We start from the raw sequence: 20,252 nt of genomic DNA on the forward strand, positions 1-20,252 counted from the left end.
TTCATTACAGGGGAAGAGGGCTGCATGGCCCCCCTCCTGGGCCACTTCTGGCCCCGGGGACCCCATCCTCTGGGACCTGGCCTCTCCGTTGGGGACCGTGGGAAGAGCCCCAATGCCCCCACGATCCCGCTGGCTCCCCACCTCCTGCTCGAGCCGGCATTGCCTTTGCACAAGGGGAGCTGCTAACATGCAGCTCCCCTTGTGCAAAAGCAATCTGCTTTGCTTCATTGAAGTGAGAGCAAGTTTCCTGCTCTCGCTTCAATGAAGCAAAGCAGGGTTTGCTATGACAGGGCTGGAGCAGCGCCATAGCAAACAGCAATGTCCCGGAGGTGGCCCTGGGGGGTGGCAGTCCCCAGGGCCATCAAGGGCTCCAGGAGGGGGGCTGTGTGGCCCCCCTCCCAGCATTTCAAAGCCCCAGGGAGGTGGTGGGCCCGAGGCCAGGGATCCGCTATGGACCCCCGTATTGAAATGAGTATGTGCCCTGGGGAGGTGGTGGTCCCCGGGGCGTATGGGGGGCTCTTGCCCCACACATCTTTAAAAAAAACAGAGATTAGGGGAAGTGGCGGTCCCCGGGGCTGTGGGGGGTGGATGCCCCTGCATGCAATTAAAAAAGCCTTGGGAGGTGGGACACCCCCAAGCATTTATTTTTAAAGCCACTGGGAGGTGGCAGTCCCTGGGGCTGTAGGGGGCTGCGTGGGCCGCCGCAAATTAATTACGCATTGCCCACGGGGCCTAACCCTCCTGGGGGCATATATAAAAATGAAGGGCGGGAGCGCGCACTTAATTTAACCCAGTGTAAATTCGGTCAATTTTCTGTTTTCAAAAAAATGCTTTTTGGCCCTGGGTGTCTTTGTGGGTCCCCCTGAGCAGGCTTAGGGGGTCAGGATGTTGGTACCCTGCCCCCTTTCCCTGTTTTACACATTTTTATTACACTTTTCCTGTGACTTGGTTACCGAGGCACAAGATGGCTGCCAACACTTCCTGGTTTGGAGTGTTGCCAGCCAATCACAGTGAAGCTCATGCCCGGGAGGAATTGCAACTCCTCCTCGGTGCTCAGATATAGATATTTTTATGTTTTAGATTGCCCAGCAACTACTGAACAGATTTGCACCATTTAAAAAAGGGGCTCTTTCTGAACTGAGACCTACCTTTTTGCCAAATTTGGTGTAATTCTGTTCAGCAGTTCAGGCTGTAGCTTTGTCTAAAGTTCCAATAGAAATTAACATGGGCAAAACGCGTTTTCGGACCCCCTTTTTTCTCGGCCCCGCTTGACGAATCACCCCGAAACTTTCAAGACAGGAACTGGCCAGAGCGGGCCATCTTTTTTGAAAATTTCACGAAGATTTGTCAAATGGCGCCATAGTTATTGGCAAAGCAAAAAACGCTTTTCCTATGGAAACTAGGTTCTAACTATAACTACCTAATGGCGAGCCCTTTTTCTCGGCCCCTGCTTGACGAATCACCCGAAAACTTTCAAGACAGGAGCTGACCAGAGCGCCCCACTAAAATTTCACGAAGATTTGTGAAACAATGCCAAAGTTATTGGGAAAACAAAAAACGCATTTGACTAGAAATGAGGTCCTAACTATAACTACCTACTGGCGATATAATATATATATTTTATATATATATATTTTAATGAGGCCCCCGGGTGGTCCACGTCCCAGGGGCAATGCCAAAATGAAGTGATGTCATCAGTGTTGTCACTGACCATGTTCTGAGTGATATAATATGTGACGTCATCAGCAGTGCATTGTGGGGCGTGAGTTATAGTTAGCTCTACTAACTATAACAGCCGAATTTCTCTGGTTTTATATGAGTGAAATGTCCAACTAAATATAATTTCCCTGAAACCTATGTTTTTTTCAGTGAATATATATATAAATATTCTATTTATGCCTCATTCTTATTTATTAAGGTTTTAGAACTTTTGATAATAGTCACTTTCAACTTTCAAAACCAACGAATACAATTTATTGTTTAATAATGCTGTCTTTGTAGTGTAGTTCCTATCATCCCAATAGGCTCTGCGCATTGGAATAATATCTTCAATAGTATAGACGTAGGACAGAGGTTAACTAGGTCTTCTACTGTCGATATTAGACTTAAAGTTTAGTGTTTGCCAGCTAGCTCAGAGTTCACTAGAAACGTTCTCGAATAGACAAGGAGGAGTTTAACTTCCCTGGATAGACAAGAAGGGATTTAGTTTCTGACAACCATAGAACATGACAACGTTGCTCTCCCCTAATCAAGAGTGTATCTCTAGAGTCGTGTGAAAACAAAAGACAACTTATTTTACTCAGTCAGTTCAGTGCATTCTTAGTTTCACCAGATTGTAGAGAAAAGGAAGAGACGGGCGTGTTCAATAAAAAGATGTTATTTATTGATCAGTCTCTTTTCTCATACAAGAGAAATGAATCGCTATTATTGCAATACTTATTGTTAAGTAAAGTGCATACAGTAATAACAGAATTATAAAATAATACTGTAAAAGCATTGATATGGTTTCTTAGCCATATGATACTTAAAATGGATAAAATAGATACATACATATATATACTGACTAATCGTACTCAACTGGTGCTTCTAACTACGCCTACCCCAATGTACCTGACTTAAGCCTAATACGTGGCGGGAGTAGATAAGTAGCAGTTTAAGTTAAGTTTGTTTTGCCAAGGTTCTGCTTCAAGAATTCTCTACAAAGGATGATTCAGTTCAGTTCCTGGGAGTTTAGAAGGCTGGAGGGCTGGTATCTCTATCTCAGGTCTTGATATTCCAGCTGCCTGCGAGGGCTGCTTGGAAGCGCCGGAGCTGGATTTCTCGGCAGGAGAAAAGGCAGCGTCTCTCTCTCAGCGCGTCAGAAAGGAGGGGCAGCGTCTGTGGGCTTCGCTGTCAGCTGGGCTCGTCGGCAAGTCTCGCTGCTCCAATCTTGTCACCACCTTGTGTGTTTGCTTAAGGCAATGTCGGTATTATTTATACCTGAAAGGTGCCGGGATTGACGTAAGGATGGACATAAATACGTCAATAAGGATGTCATACGAACTTGATCGTTCGCACATTCTTTACTGAAGTTCTCGGCTAAATCAAAACAATGGCTGTGGGGATTTCCCAGATCGTGGTAGGTTTGATTTGTTTTGAGAACACCGTATGCCTATTAGGGGGCTGGAGGAATAGTGCTTGCCTAATGATGGCATGCGCTATGACCTAATCAGATAACGGGCTTCTGTGCCGTTGTGTGGCTAATCAGATAACGGATTTCTGTGCAGTTGAATGGCTGCTAGTTAATTATTAACCAGACAAGGGTCAGAAACAGGGGGATCGATACAGTACCCATAACAAATACACCACACCCACTCCACGTAGTCTATGTCCATATTTACAAGTCTAGGCATAGTAAACATACTAGTAGTGCATGTGTATACCGAACCACCCCAAAATACAATCTTTTGCATAATGAAATTTGGAAATGCGAAATACACGAAAAGATGAGTATAATTACTATATGCACTTCAAGCAGTATAATAAATGCAAAATCTAAACGCATACTTTGAAATAAGCAGGAATTAAATGCGGAAATTACACATGAAATGGCTCTTAATACAGAAGAAAAAGTCGAGACCATCTCATCACAAATTCATAATACTCGTGAATATGCTAGAGGGTAGCTAATGTGTCTTGAGTAGCTAAATATAGAAATTGTGTTCTCTAAGAATAGTCTTACTTTAAGCAGAAGATAAGTGTCCCAAAAAAAAATTCGTAAATATTTTGGATTGGAAGGGGAAAAATGTCTCGCTCTCTGTAAAAACTGGTGAGAAAATTTCTTTTGCTGTTTTTTCAAGGTTGAAGGCCAAATACAGGGTGTATGGAACGCCGTGTGCTAGTTTGTTCAAAGTCATTCTTTCTGCTCTGGTGAAAACATCATATTGTTGAGACTTTCGAAAAAACTGTCAACTGCTTCTTGTGAAAGTTCCACTAACTCGGGTAAATTTTGTAACATGCATTCATGAGCATGATTGCCTTCATTGATGTTTCGATCAGCATAGCTGACAGAAGGTTGTACCTGATCGATGCTGCTTTCATCTTGTACTTCACAACTCTTCAATCGTAGTGGTGAAGTCTCCACGAATGCCGTCATCAGGATTGGTAGCCGCTGGGGACAGCACAATGCATGAGCCGTTACCGGACCCAACAAAGTCTCTGCGTCCATTGGCACATCCGATTGTAGTGTCAGACAGGTGTCCAACACGCATTCTTCGCCGCATAGCAAGCACCTTAATACAGGCATAACACAACTTTGCCACATCGGTCTGAATGAAAGAAACCAAGTCATGTTCAAATCTCGTAGCCGTGCTAGTCCAAGGACTTTAGTTATGCGGTCCCGGTAGCCAATAGCTCGGATTGTGTCTTCCATTATCGCTGGTGTCTTGTCTGTGACGTGGTTTGCCATAGCGAAGTAACAGGATCAAAAATAGGATGCCTGCCACTAGTCCCAAAAGGAGAGGAAGTCCGCCAAAGATGGAATGGACAAATTCAGGAAAAATACCCAGGATGGCTTTGAATGGGGTTAAAGCTCCTGAAAACACTGTCTTAAATACACTCGCGATTCCGCTTGTATCAGAAATATTTAAGATTTCGCTCAGTATTTCTGCGAAATGTATGGGGGAATTGGTTGATAACAGTGAATGAATCTCAGCCGTTGTCCTTGCAACTTGGAGATCATATGTTTCTTTTGATGATGATAACATGGTTGGCGTCTGTAGGAGCACTGTCTTCATTCTGCTTAAAGTATCAATTCGAATAGAAGAAATTTTCAAACTGGGCCACAACCTTGCCTCCCTGTCTCGGGCATCGTTCGGGTACAATACTCGTTCACAGCACATGACCTTCCTAGTCACGGTTATGAGATAAGGTTTTCCGGGCAGCAGACTGCAACATCTGCGATCTACAATTAGAATGTAACTCCCATTCGAGAGTCTCTTAAAGAATGGTTCTATTTGTGTTGCAGGTGTGCCTAGCTGGTGACATGAAAGGTTATTTGAGTTCCCTTCACATGCTCCATGTAAACTAATACCCTGACACAAAAATGTACTGCTTAGTGACCTTTCACAATTATTGCCACTAAGGAACACACTTTGTCCTTTATTACTAACACATGCGTGTGTATAGGGCAAGTTCCATGTTGACTTAATGTATCCTTTACCCAACGTTTCATACTGGCCTGCCTGTATATATTTTTGGCAGTATTGAAACTGGAAAGTTGTTATCAGAATATTTATTATCCCATGTATTATCCATTCAATGACAGGTCATTCTGACATTGTCAATGGTAATCTCTCAAGTTTTTCAATGCTCAGAATTGTATAGTCAGCACCCTTCTGTGTCAAACTGATTTGTTTATCAGTAAGGTTAAAGATATTAAATAGTGACGTTGTGTTGATTAAACGCCAAGGCACATAGCCTGAACGCAGATTTTGTAACGTCCAGCCAAGCTGTACAATAGAACGCAATTGGGACTGACCGTGTTGTAACATCAGTAAGTCTTGCGATATTATATCGATTGCTGAAGATACAATACAGTCCAGTGAATAGATTCTGGAGGACAGAGTCATTAACCCATTGTCCACAACAGAAAGTGATTTTTCCAAATTAATACGGTCAATTTCCCGTATTTTTTCTGCTGTCTCAATTTGAGTTACTTTCCAAACTTCATTGTAAGCTGCATATATAGAGGCCGCTATGAAACGTTTTTGACGCTGTTTGCGTGGTCCCATAATGAAATCACGCAAGTCAGCACCTTCTTGAAGTAAAGTTAGGTGTTGCTTAATTTCTGCCAGTGTGGATGTTTGTAGCCATTGAAGGCAGAGCTTGCCCACACTGTAAGTAGTTACTATCCCTGGATGTTGTCTTTGGGAATATCTAGGGTCTGGCCTGGTCAATTTGAACCCCTGTATTTTGTTCAGGAATCTGTCTTGACAGTTATTTGTGTCTGTGGGCCAGATCAACCATTGTTTCCAATCAGGATGTGTTCTGTTTTGGTTTAAAATATGGTTTACGTCTATCTCAGCATCTATAGAGCTATTACTGTTCGTTGTTGGCTTTGGAATAGACGGTTTGTTTAAGTCTTTGATTTTGGCTAAGCCAAGACAGGTAGTTTGTTGAATAGTGTCATTCAAAAATATAATTTGTTCTGGGATCATGCAGGCTCTGAACAATGATTCTATACCTTGTACTTGCCAATCTTTTGTACCCCAAACAGTTTTTGTCTCAATGTTACTGTTCCAGAAATCAAAACCAAATGTATTCATTTGCTCAAAAAATGAATCTGAATATATCAATTTTGTGTTGGTAAGCATGGTCTTCATACCTGTCTTATTTGACAATTTGAAATAAAATGTTTCTGCATTACTTGTGTTAAACCCTGAAAAGTATGAATATTTATCATAAAATGTTTTGGAACTACCCTTTGGTGGAGTAGCACAATGTTCCCATTGGTTAAAATTTAAAACATTTCTAGGTTGTGCAGATTTATGGAGATAATGGTTACCATAGTGGTTATAGCAGAACATTTGATCATAATTAGATGAACCCTGCAAATAATCATGTTCTGTAAATTTAGCAGACATTACTAGGTCAGACATCATATCATTAATACTTTCAAAGTCCCAATCATCAGCAAATGTGCTTGGTTTTACAAAGTCACTTAACAAGATCTTAAATTGGTGTGGATACTTCAGGATTTCCACCGGGCCATAGATTTCATAATCAGTATTGTCCCATGCTACACCGCCTGGTATAGGGTTGGCTGTGAAGTTCACTGAAGAAAGTTATCTTTTCTTGACGTGTGAAGTTGTGTGTGGTTTAAGGACCAAGTTGATTTTCTGGCTTGCTGTGTCCATTTTAGCATATTTTCCCTCAATGAAATGTCCCAAGCATAGTACCATGATGAGCCAAAGTATGAGGATAAATGCACCTAATGTCACCCAAATTTCAATCCATGGAGAAGTCAGATAGGTTCTCTTTAGTTGATGAAAAAGTTCCTTTGCTTTGTCTTTAAAAGTTTTTGTTGATGGCTGTACTTGTGGTTCGCTTTGTTCTTCTGAAGAATCATCGAAGTTGATGAAGTAGCCGGATGCTGTTCTGTCAATTGTTCCAATTGCTTCTGGATTACTTTTTGCTTTTGGCTTTTGCTTTGTTTCATTAGAAAACTCTGTAGTTACATCATCGTAGGTAGTTGTTTCTTGATGAAAAGCTTTGATTTGGGTTTTAAGAGGTTCAAGTTCCATTGCTTTGTTGCATAGTCCTTGTTGTTTCACTGTAGATTTTCCAAATGTGATCAATCTTTCAGTTTGAACCTCTGTGGATGTAGCAAACTTTGGTGTTCTGCTACTTCTTGGGAGTCCACTTGGCCTACTATTTGTTATCGGCCACATGATTGTGGTTTAACCAGGTCGATGGATATGACTCGGTTCTCCTTTTTACCAGCAAGGGGCGGTAGTACTACTGATCTTGTCCCGTTGATAGACAAGACAGGAACTGCTTTTCTGTAAGAAGGCCCAAATTCCTTCTTTACCGTGATCTTTTCTCTGACCAGATCCCCGACTTTTGGAATCCAGACAGGCCTTGCTGGGACAGGTGGTTTTTCTTCAGTGGTTGCTGGCTGCTGTTTCAACTTTATGTTGCTCAGGTCTTTTCTTGTTTCATTTAAGTCCTGTAAAATAGCCAAGCGATCTTTGATATCAAAGCATTTTTCTTTAACCACTGAAGTCTGACTATCTAAGTCCTGGATTAACATTCTAGTCCCAAACAATAGTTCGTACGGACTGAGTCCTTTCAGAGAATTTCTTGGCAGGTTATTTAGACTACGTTGGACACTTATTAAATGTTTGACCCACCCAGCTCCCGAACCTAATACCTTTGCTGTTATAGATTGCTTTATGCCTTGGTTTTTTCTTTACACCATCCCGTTTCCCTCAGGAAGGAAGTGAGAAGAGTCCCGCAATGCAATGTTCATTCTGGCCAGGCACCCCCCATAAGCTGTTTTTAGAGCTAGAGTGAAGATTTTGGTCAGAACGTAACATGCTTCTTGCGTATATGCCATTATAGACTCGCAAATCTTTTATAACAGTTCTGGCGTCAGCCGAAAGTTGGGGTCTACATTATAAGTGAAAATAGTCTCTTCATGTTAATACGACGCATTTTCATACTGGGTTCTGTTTTTTTGTTGATTTGATACCTTCTGGAGTGAAACGCCATGGTAGTAAACCGTTTCTCTCGCCACTGCGATCCCTGTTGCAGTATGGGCAGTTTTTTACAAAAATGTGATGATGCAGGCTCATGCCTGGCCACCAGTACACTGATTGTAATTCTTCCAGAGAATCTTTTAGCTTAAGGTGTCTGAGACCCTCGCCCATATGTGCGTCTGCTATTAACAAGCCTCTCCTGTCCATGTTTGGAATTACTCTATCCCCCACTCCAGGGATTCGAGCAAAAGGAACGGAGTTTGCATCGATTATGTATGTATAATTGAGTGGATAATTGATCGGTAGTGCAGAGCAGTCGCCTTTTGATGACGTTTTTACTGCCAGCACAGTTTCACCGTCAATGTATTTTACTGCACGCTTTTTTGCAGCTACGGAAGCCGATTTAGTTGCTACCGCTGTGGCTGTCTCAGCCAATGAATTCCCTGCAACGTGAACGCCATCTCGCTGATGACTCAGTGAGTGTATCACGTGAGTTTTTGGTAGTTCTTTCTGTAAAAGAACTACTTGTTCCCAAAGCACTTTTTGCTTTATTGTTGCACCTGTGTCATCTTTGTAACCGTTTTGAATCCATTTCTGTAAATCGTTATTGTATGATTTGACGCAGTAATACGAATCGCACACTATAAGTGTCGGGAATTCGCGATCGGCATTATCTAGCACCATTTTTAACGCTATTAGTTCAGTTTGTTGTTCTGAATTATTTTCCACTGAGTGTGTTTTTGTAAGTAGAGGTCTTAATTTACCTCCGCGCCACACTTCTTTTACAATTTCGCATGTGGCGTTGTAAGCCAGCTCTCCCCAAACTGAGGGTTGAGCATGTCCGTCTGTATATATTACACAGGCGTACTGTCGTAAAGGCAGAATATCGATCGGCAGAGGGTATTCTCTCTCATATTCTAGATATTTTAATTCTTTCATTTCCGGGTCAAAATAGTATTTTACTTTGTCTGTAGCAACAGAATTTACCCATCGTATCCATTCTGGATTCAGTGCCGTTGTCGGTAAATTACATGGTGTTGTTAATGCCTCAAAAGCTGATTCTGCTGTTCTGACTGTAACCTGTCTACCGTCGGCTTGGTATTTTTCTTTTGCTACAGTTGTTTGAACCGCATGAACAATGTTTTCCTTAATGCTGAACCTTTTTTCAGCTTCTGTGTACAAATGTGATTTGTATGCTATTGGTACCTTCTCTCCCTCATTAGAGGTCAGGTATGTGAATCCGCATCTTCCTGGGATGACTCGAATCACAAGGTTGCGTGTGTTGTCACGTGTTTTAGGCGCCATTAAACCAGAGCAGGTGCTCTTGGTATTTGAGTGGTATTTCCACCTCCTCGAAAGGAGTGTACTCATTTGGAGGTTCCTCTATTTTGTAATAGTGGAAGTCCTTTGTTACAGTGTTTGCTGCTGGAAAGTTTATCCATGAATAGAATACCTCTGTCTGCCGATATTCGTGTGCCTCGATTACGAATATGACTGTACCACCTCTCGGTGTCAGCCCATTTTCTATAAGTTTTAAAGTTATAGATTTTCTTATGTTGACCGGGATGAGTATTGCATCCGGGTCTTGCTGTAGTAGAGTATTGTCAGCTTCTAGGAGTTCAGCTGCTATTCTAACTGTCTCCCTTTCTTCTTCTTCTAGTGACATTTTAATGTCAAGAAGGTTATTTTATTTATTTGCAGATCAGGTTTCTATGGAAACAAAGATTAGATGCACAATATTTTGGAACAGTGTATCCTTCAACGTTGAATAAACCAAGAACCATACATAGGAGTCTCCTCCTACTCATTTTGGCGGATTTAACCTTTCACCCACTCCAGACGTCTTTGGAGTATTATGGGGAAAAAGGGGTCTGTGTGAAAAAGCACGACTGAGTTACTCTAATGTCTTACGTTAGATTTATCGCCCATCCAAACACGTTGGGCGCCATGTAGTGTAGTTCCTATCATCCCAATAGGCTCTGCGCATTGGAATAATATCTTCAATAGTATAGACGTAGGACAGAGGTTAACGAGTGCTTCTACTGTCGATATTAGACTTAAAGTTTAGTGTTTGCCAGCTAGCTCAGAGTTCACTAGAAACTTTCTCGAATAGACAAGGAGGAGTTTAACTTCCCTGGATAGACAAGAAGGGATTTAGTTTCTGACAACCATAGAACATGACAACTTTGCTCTCCCCTAATCAAGAGTGTATCTCTAGAGTCGTGTGAAGACAAAAGACAACTTATTTTACTCAGTCAGTTCAGTGCATTCTTAGTTTCACCAGATTGTAGAGAAAAGGAAGAGACGGGCGTGTTCAATAAAAAGATGTTATTTATTGATCAGTCTCTTTTCTCATACAAGAGAAATGAATCGCTATTATTGCAATACTTAGAGTTAGGTAAAGTGCATACAGTAATAACAGAATTATAAAATAATACTGTAAAAGCATTGATATGGTTTCTTAGCAATATGATACTTAAAATGGATAAAATAGATACATACATATATACATTGACTAATCGTACTCAACTGGTGCTTCTAACTACGCCTACCCCAATGTACCTGACCTAAGCCTAATACGTGGCGGGAGTAGATAAGTAGCAGTTTAAGTTAAGTTTGTTTTGCCAAGGGTCTGCTTCAAGAATTCTCTACAAAGGATGATTCAGTTCAGTACCTGGGAGTTTAGAAGGCTGGAGGGCTGGTATCTCTATCTCAGGTCTTGATATTCCAGCTGCCTGCGAGGGCTGCTTGGAAGCGCCGGAGCTGGATTTCTCGGCAGGAGAAAAGGCAGCGTCTCTCTCTCAGCGCGTCAGAAAGGAGGGGCAGCGTCTGTGGGCTTCGCTGTCAGCTGGGCTCGTCGGCAAGTCTCGCTGCTCCAATCTTGTCACCACCTCGTGTGTTTGCTTAAGGCAATGTCGGTATTATTTATACCTGAAAGGTGCCGGGATTGACGTAAGGATGGACATAAATACGTCAATAAGGATGTCATACGAACTTGATCGTTCGCACATTCTTTACTGAAGTTCTCGGCTAAATCAAAACAATGGCTGTGGGGATTTCCCAGATCGTGGTAGGTTTGATTTGTTTTGAGAACACCGTATGTCTATTAGGGGGCTGGAGGAATAGTGCTTGCCTAATGATGGCATGCGCTATGACCTAATCAGATAACGGGCTTCTGTGCCGTTGTGTGGCTAATCAGATAACGGATTTCTGTGCAGTTGAATGGCTGCTAGTTAATTATTAACCAGACAAGGGTCAGAAACAGGGGGATCGATACAGTACCCATAATAAATACACCACATCTTATGCTGATAACATTAACTTATTTAATTTTTTATCATGCCCACTCCGAGTTTTGATAAGCCGAGCAACCTACTAAAAGGTTATTATTTTTTGCCTATTATTGCACAGTCAGTATAGTATTCATATGTGCCTTTGCTAAATTGAAGTATTAATTTTTCTAACACTGTTTCAGTTAGTAGATGCACTTGCATATTTTGCTACGTTCGATTTCAATAATGAACTTTGTACAACGTTCACTCAAATGCGATCAGAATAGAATTTATTTTTTGTACTTTAATAATATTATGTTATAAATTGAACAGAGTATTTTTCAAATATGAGTTTTACCAGCGCACATTAATGGTGTATAGAAACTACACTCACTGACGTAAAATGAAGTCTGTTGTTTATGCACATGAGTATGGTGAGCTTATTTTTACAGGCAATTGTGCACGTTTGTGGTTGTATGTGAGTTCCCGGATATGAGACGCATCATGTGACCAAGCTCGCGGTGACTAGTGAAAAGCGTCATGGCAGGCATTATGCCTGTTTGATTTTTGTGGACTATTCAAGATTAAATTCACTGCTCTCTCCACTAACATCACATTGTAAATCGTGTTTTTGGGGAGTGATGTCATCAGTGATGTCACTGACCATGTCATGAATGATGTAATATGTGACATCATCAGCAGTAGATTGCGGGAGCGCGAAATATAGTTAGTCCAACTAACTATATAGGAGCAATTTCAATGTTTTTTAATGCTAATTCCTAACTATATAAGGCCTGAAACCTCTGGTTTTTTAAGTGAATATATATACATATTGTGGCAAGTGATGGCAATGTATTGCCTTTTTGAAAACAACTTTTATAATAGGAGTGGCAACAATTTGCGGACCTGGGATTAGAAGTATAAAACTGCTTTTAAAAGAACCAGCACACACAATTGAGGTACTGTGCAGGGTTCTCTATTAAGGCTGCCTCGCAACATTGAGTTCACAAGCAAAGCCATTTGTTATTAAATTTAACTCTCCAAGCACAACTTCTACATTTTCAAACTGCTATTCCCAGTCAATAATTCAGGAGAGAAAGCGAGATAGAAATGCTGCCATTCTGACAGTGTTGTTCCCTAGATGCGAAAGATCCGAAAAGATGCACAGATGGTTTTTCTTCATGCCAGCCAGCAGCTATTTCTGAATGCTTTTGTAATACCATAGTCATTTACGTTTTCATGTGCGTGCAGATAGCAGTCTCTGGGGAGCTTCCGTGTACTCACAAAAAATGAGTTTTTATAAAGGAAAGCAACATTTTAAAATAGAAATTAAAAGCACATTGTTGCACCAGCACTGGCGCAGGGTCGGACAGGTACTGTAAATAGTCCCAGGAGCCTGAATAAAAGTGAATCCCATTAGCGATTTAGATAGGTACAAAAGTAGCCACTGCTTGCAAATAGGGGCAGTGTTGAACTTGTAAAGACATGCTATATAAGTCGACAAATGTATAAGAAACATTGGAGGTTACAGTCTCCACGCTAAAACGCCATGTGGAAAATCTTTTAACGATCAATCACAAATCTGTAAAGAAAAGGTGGGTGGACAATATTAAACAAAACCAGGAAATCGAAGATATTGGTGGTTTGGGGGCTGGTCTACTTATGACAAACGTGGCCTGTAGTGCTTTATTCAAGGTTGGTGCCCAGTGACTTCAACATGTTCCATGAAAGCACTCGATATGACTAAGAGTACATGTCAACAACTGCCTAAGCACTATGGAGCTCCTTTAAGCCTGTCCTGGTTTAGAAGCCTTCAGCTCCAAGAATGCTGGAACTTGTGGTTTCACTCTAGCCATAGTACATGTGGTTTAAAAACTCAAGGATGCTAATGTTGCTAGTTCAAAAGCCCAGACAGGCTGAACGTCATAAGCTTGATATTTACTTCAATACCTCTATGACATTTTACGAATATGAAAGTGTCTGTTAGTCCTACCCCTGACTTTGACACTGAACACAATGTCTGGTATTTGAACTCTGGGCACTTTATTACTGTTGATCAGTGCTAAAGTGCAAGTGCTCCCGGTGTAAATTGTGATTGGTTATCCATGATTGCCATATCTGATTTATGGGTAAGTCCCTAGTAAGGTGCACTGTGTGTGCCCAGGGCCTGTTAAATCAAATGCTACTAGTGGGCCTGCCACCCACATGAGTAGGCCTGCAGCCATGTCTCAAACCTGCCACTGCAGTGTCTGTGAGCGCAGTTTGAAACTGCCATGTCGACACATCAAGTGCACCCATGTGCCAGGCCCAAACATTCCCTTTTACTATATGTAAGGCACCCCTAAGTTAGGCCCAAGATAAATCTATGGGCAAGGTGCAATGTATGTAAAAGGCAGGGCTGAACTGGTGTATTTTATATTTCCTAACAGTAAAATACTGCCAATTTCGTTTTTCACTATTGTAAGGAGTATCTCTCTAATATGTTATCATTGGAGCTGCCTTGTAACATCTTACAAGTGTAACTTCCAATTGAAAAGATATAGAGATTTGGAGTTTGAGGTCCCTGAACTCACAATTTAAAAATACATATTTTAGTGAATGTGTTTTTCATATTGTGTGTTTGAAAATGCCACATCTAGAAAGTGGGTGTTTTCTTGATCTCTTTCTGCCTGTGGAATCCATGTCTGGTTTAGACTGACAGTAGGGCTGGCTGTGCATTTACTCTAGACAGTCACACAAAGGGAGCTGAGGTGTGCCCTGCATATCCTGATGGCTCATAGCCAGCCAATGGGTTTTGCAGCGCTCGAGTGACGGGAGGAGTTGTCATTGACACCTGAATTGGGGTCTGCCTGTCCTCACCCTAAGCTGTCTCCATCCCCCTATAGTGTCTCTGGAGCAATGTCAGGGAAAGGCAGGATCTTGTGCACCACAGAGACTTTCCTACTTCAAAGGAGGAAAGGGGTATAAGTAATGGGCCTGTGGCCCCACATCTTTAGAACACTTCTGGACTAAGAGGAGATTCTGCCAAGAAGAAGAGGGGGAGTAGCAGTAGGAGGGAACTGTCACTCTGCTTGTTGATGTGTCGTGCTGGCCTCCTGCTTGCTGCTTCTGTCTTATGCAGTGAAAGGACAGACTTTGCTTTCAGTATCCTGCTTTCCAAGGTTCCCCAAGGGATTGTGTGTACTTGTCTACTGTTAAGAAGTCTCAGGGCCATCAAAGACTTCGCCTGCAGCCCCCTGAACTCCTATGCTGGGAGTTCTGACCCGCCAAATGGTTCCAATTCTAGGTCTGAGCCCTTGGAGATGGGTTTGTTGCAAAGAAGCCAGGAAATCCATGCATCAACCTTCAGCGCCTGTTCTTCCCACAGCAGACTTGCCATGCCATTAAACAATCAATGCACTGCTGCGGCTGAAGAACCAACACAGTGCTTGCCATGTGGCTAAAAGATCACCACAGCCCGAGTCCCGAGCACTGTGTCACCAACATCCGTGGCCCCCCTCCGATGCAGAACTTGCTGTGCAGCTGAAGAATCAACGCATCGCCTGCTTCATGACTGGAGAATCGACGCAGTGCCTCTTTTGCAGTATTGACCTTGCGCTTCCGGATTTCTGTAAGGATCTGACGCATTACCTCCACTGACAGCAAGAAACCAACGCATCACCTCACCGGCCCTGCAGTAAGGAACCAACACATTACCTCCACTTGCAGTGAAGAACTGATTCATCACCTCACCCTGGGAGTAAGGAACCATCGCATCACTTTGTTTTTCCGGCACCTCACCTGCCTGCGTCTGTTTTTGTCTTTGATTTTGACGCGTCCCAGGTACTTTGTGATAAAAGTGACACCTCAATAGTTTCCTATGGACCGAACTATTTTGAACCTTTTAAAAGTGTTATATTTACTTGTGTATGTTGGTTTTTTGTCATTTTGGTGTTGTTGTTTCTAGATAAATAGTGGTTATGTGTTAAACTGGTGTGGTGTCCTTTTGTAGTGTTTTCACTGTGTTACTGTGTGCGTATTTACAAATGCTTTACACATTACCTCTGATATAAGCCTGACTGCTCGTGCAAAGCTACCAAGGTGGGGAAAAGAGGTTATCTTAGCTGTTTTATCTCCTTACCCTGACTAGAATAAGGATCACCACTTGGACAGGGTGCAAGCCACAGCCAACTAGAGACTGCCTTTTCTAACATTGGTAGTCAGCATTGGGGATAGGACTTGTGTTTGTACTTTACATACAGTGATTGGTGTACACTACTAACAGATCACAGACCATTACAAAACATCATACTGTTTTTAATTTTCTCTTCATTGAAACTCCTGTGTTTTAGGTCAACAAATCATGTATCAATCTGGGGAGCCATCAGTTTTACCTGCAGATGTTGAGTTTGAGGAACAGAAACTGGAGTCCTATACAGTGCCTCAACTTAAAAGTATTTGCAAGGGTTTCAAGTGTTCCATTAGATGTCTCACAAGAAAGGAGAGCTGCAAAAGGCACTGAGGGTCTGCTTGGCAGCCAGAAAGACTGGTGGGCACCCAGAGGAGGCGAATGATGATGTGAAATAAATAATAATATGAAATACCAGTATTTGTAAAGCGCACAGCTACCTCCAGAGAGGTGTCCCGGCACTGGGGGCCGTCAGGAAGATTAAGCAAGCTATTGCCCAGAGTCACATGGTGCTGGGCTAACCAGCCGCTGAGGATCAAACCGTGAACTCCGGTGTCCGGAGTCAGGCACCCTGGATGCTGCGCCACACCTCTTACAGAGCTTGCTAGGATATTATGTGGATCAGGTTCTGCATGGGAGGAGGGCACCTTCCAGAGCAAGCAGCAGTGCTTCCTCTCCCCAGAGGAGCTAGAGGACAGGTAGGAAGAGAGGCATTTCCAGATTGAACTTGCTAGGATCAAGATGGAGGAGAAAAAATTGACCGTAACTCAGGAGGTGGGCTTAAAAGATTTGGACTTGAAGGCCAAGTCCAGCACAGATGGTGGCAGCATTTCATCCATGCAGTCTGAAAGAATGACGCACTTTCCAAGGCATATAGGAAAATAGTACATCAAGAAGGACGATATCCAGAGATAGTTTCAAGGGTATGAGGAAGCACTTCACATGAATGGGGTCCCTAGAAGCACTGGGTGGCAGGAATCTGGAATCACTTCGCAGTGGAGGGAAGGGATACCTTGCTGGCCCTAGAGAGAGGCCAGGAAATCACCTACCCACAGATGAAAGCAGCCCTGCTTAACTGGTATGGTCTTACCCCTGAGCAGTACAAGGATCAGTTTAGACAGAATAAGTAACTTGATTCCCAGAAAAGGCTAGAGTGTGTGGATTCTTTTTGCAGAGCACGGGATGGCAGTGAGGTAACAGATAATGAGGGGCTATATAATTTGATTCTATGTGAGCACTTGTCTGGTCTGTGTTTCCTAAAGCTGCGCCAGCACTTGATGAACAGCAAGCTGACTGACCCCAGGAAGCTTGCTCAGGAGTCGGACTGCTGGGTGAGTACCAGGATCCACAGGAATATGTATGGAGGAGATTCCACCAAAGGTGGGCAGGGTTCCTATCAGAAGAGTGAGGGGGATAATGGTAAATTGCAGGGCTCCAAACTAGTTACCATGATAAGGATTCTCGTCTCCCAGGGGATAAGAAATCATAGATCTCTTCAGGGAAGCCTGGAGAGAGGGGTCCTACGAAGTGTTATGCTTGTGATCAGGAGGGTCACATGAGAGGGGACCCCAAGTGTCCCAAGTGGGCACAGCCCCCCCTGCCCGGTGGGCAGTCACAGGTGATGGCTAGTGTAGTGCTTGGTGAGGAGTTGGTCCCAAGAGGGCGTGGTGACCCAGCTGAGATGACCCTTGTCTCACTAGGGGACTGTGAGATGATCCAAAGAAGCCCCATACCTGATAACACTAAGATGTACAGGCTGTGGGTGACCATAAATGGACAGAGGGTTGAGGCTGTGAGAGACCCAGGAGCTAGTGTGACTACTGTCTGGTAGAGATAAGATAAGATAATATTTTATATTGCTTGATTAATTAAAATCTTTGCAAATACATGTCAGAAAGATTCATTGTGCACAGATAGATACCTATAAAAACTATTAAAAGCTGCATAATATAAGAGTCAACACTTGCATATTCCTAATGTGTACAATCAGCCGTTTAAAAAAAAGATTCTCATAAACTTTTACATCTCATTTAATACTAAGAGCAGTGTCTACCACAACTTCTCAAGTAGGATGGCACAGCTTAACCAGGTCAATTGTCCAAGTTAGAGGTTTGGTGATTAAAGTGCAAGTACAACCAATACAAGTTAGGGAATTGATGTCTTTAAGTAGCATTTTAGCATGTTACGGATAACGACAAGATCTTAAGTCTCATGGGGCCCGATGTAGGTAAAAGGGAATTTCCGATTCCAAAATACCGAGGCGGGCCGAATCGGTATTCTGAAATCGGAAAACGAGATGTAGGAAACAAACAGCGAAATAATAGGGAATCGGTCGGCATCGGTAATGTGAATCGGTACGTACCGAATCTGCATGGACCGAATCGGAAAGTACCGAATCGCCTACCACCGAATCGGAACTAGCCGAATCGGCTACCACCGAATCGGAATTAGCCGAGTCGGAAAAATCAGATTCGGCAATTACCGAATCGGAGGTATGAAAACACACCCATGGCCAAAAAGCCCATAGGAATGCATTGAAGAAACCGAATCGGCTGTATCCGAATCGGATGATACCGATTCGGATTTCACCGAATCGGTAATATCCGATTCGGAGATAGCCGATTCGGTAAAAGCCGCTTCAGCCAATGAGGTGGCTCCCCCTCCCCCTCCCAAACAGGGAGTGGCAACCCTGGCAGGTGCAGCCAATTAAGAACTTTCTGGAGAGCCAGCCTGAGCTGAGCAGTCACAGTTAGCAGCAGTGGGAGTAGGAGGTAGTGAACTGTTCAGAGCAAGATGGCAAACCAGAGTGAGAGCCAGAAGTCCAGCCAGAAGAGGAAGCCTAAGTTCAGCAGCACCGAGCTGCAGGTGTTGGTTGAGGAGGTGGTGAGGGTGCACCGGCAGCTATTCGGAAAGCTGTCCCTCAATGTGCCAGAAAGCACCAAGAGGAGGCTCTGGAGCGAAATCGGCCAGAAGGTCAACGCTGTGGGTGTCACCCCCAGGTCCCTGGATGAGCTGAAGAAGCGCTTCTACGACATCCGCAGCCTGACCAAACGGAAGATGGCAGAGATCCAGAAGCAGGCTGGAGTCACTGGTGGTGGCAGGAACCCGGCGCCACCCCTCACCGAGCTGGAGGAACTGGTCTCCAGCACCATTGAGAGGGAGAGCGTGACCGGAATTGGGACCCTGGACAGCTCAGCCAGAGCTACAGCTACAGGTAAGAGGCATGCGCATCAGGACACACCCTACCAGACACCTCCCCATTAGACACAATGCATAGCCAAACCCCAGCACAGTACTGTAACCAACATACAAGAGACAAGCATCATGGTACATCCAGTCAGCAGTAGGTATCAAAATATGGCAGTGCAGAATCACAAGACATGAAACAGTGGAACACATTCTACGGAGATGCTAGGACATGTGGAATGCTTTAATTGTACTGACTGTAATACATCGGCACTCTATTTACAAATGCTTCTTTGTACCTAGGGGCACCATCAGGCGGACAAACACTGCCAAAGGAGGCAGCAGCACCATCTACCACTGCACTCGCAGGGCCGAGCACGAGTCAGGCTGCCGAGGAGGAGGAGGAAAACACCATAGGGCTGGATATTGAGGGAGACCTGGAAATTGACTTTGATGCACTTCACTCCCCACAAATGCAAAACACACCCTCCTTGCAGTTCTCCCCAGAGAACTCCCCGACAAGGGAGCTCTTTCCACCTACACCAGCTCCTGCCACTGTGGCTCCAGTACACCCTGTCCTGGGAGCAGGGGCTCAGGCCCCGGCCAGCACCACACCCCCACCAGTGGCACCCCAGCCCACGCAGCAGGCGGGCAGCAGCAGTACCCGGCGCCGTGCCATTCCCACCACTGCAGACCCAGCACAGGAGGCCAGTGTGTTCCGGGGCCTCAAAGGCAATATGGTGAAGATCCAAAGGCAGCAGGCGAAATCCATCATGGCATGCCAACGCCAGCTCCTGCAGCACAACCTGCAGATGGGGGAAATGGTGAAAGGATTTCAGGCCTTTGTGGATTCCAACAAGGAGGCAGTAGCAGGTTTAGCCAGGCTAACCACTGCCATCACACAGTTATGTGGCAGAATGGAGGAGCAAGAGGTGGTGCGCAGGCGGGATGCCCGGGTGCAGAACCGCTCCTTGAGCCGCCTTGCTGCAGCAACGGCACAACTCTGTCAGCGCGGTGCCAACATGGAGTCTAGTCTAGCACAAAATACCGCAGAGTTGACAAGGGGAATGGCCCGCATCACGACAGCAATGGAGGCCTTGATCATCTCTAACACTGCCGCAAATCCTGCCCTGGACCTGGGGGATGCTGGGGACAGCAGCAGCCGCAGCAGCCCGGCCAGCGCTGCGTCAGAGCCACGCAGGAGCACCAGGCGCTCCGCAGATGCCGCTGGTCATTCTGAAGGGGGTGAGGGACACCACAGTGGGGCTGCAAAGCGCTCAAAGAAATAGCCTAGCAAGGGCGGGTGAGGCAACCTGGACCCTAGGCTTTTGTTTTCATTGACATTACACCTTTTTTTTGTTGCACATCAGTGCAGTAACTGTGTAG

The sequence above is a fragment of the Lissotriton helveticus genome, chromosome 3_1, assembly GCF_964261635.1.
Source record: "Lissotriton helveticus chromosome 3_1, aLisHel1.1, whole genome shotgun sequence".
NCBI classification, from domain to species: Eukaryota; Metazoa; Chordata; class Amphibia; order Caudata; family Salamandridae; genus Lissotriton; species Lissotriton helveticus.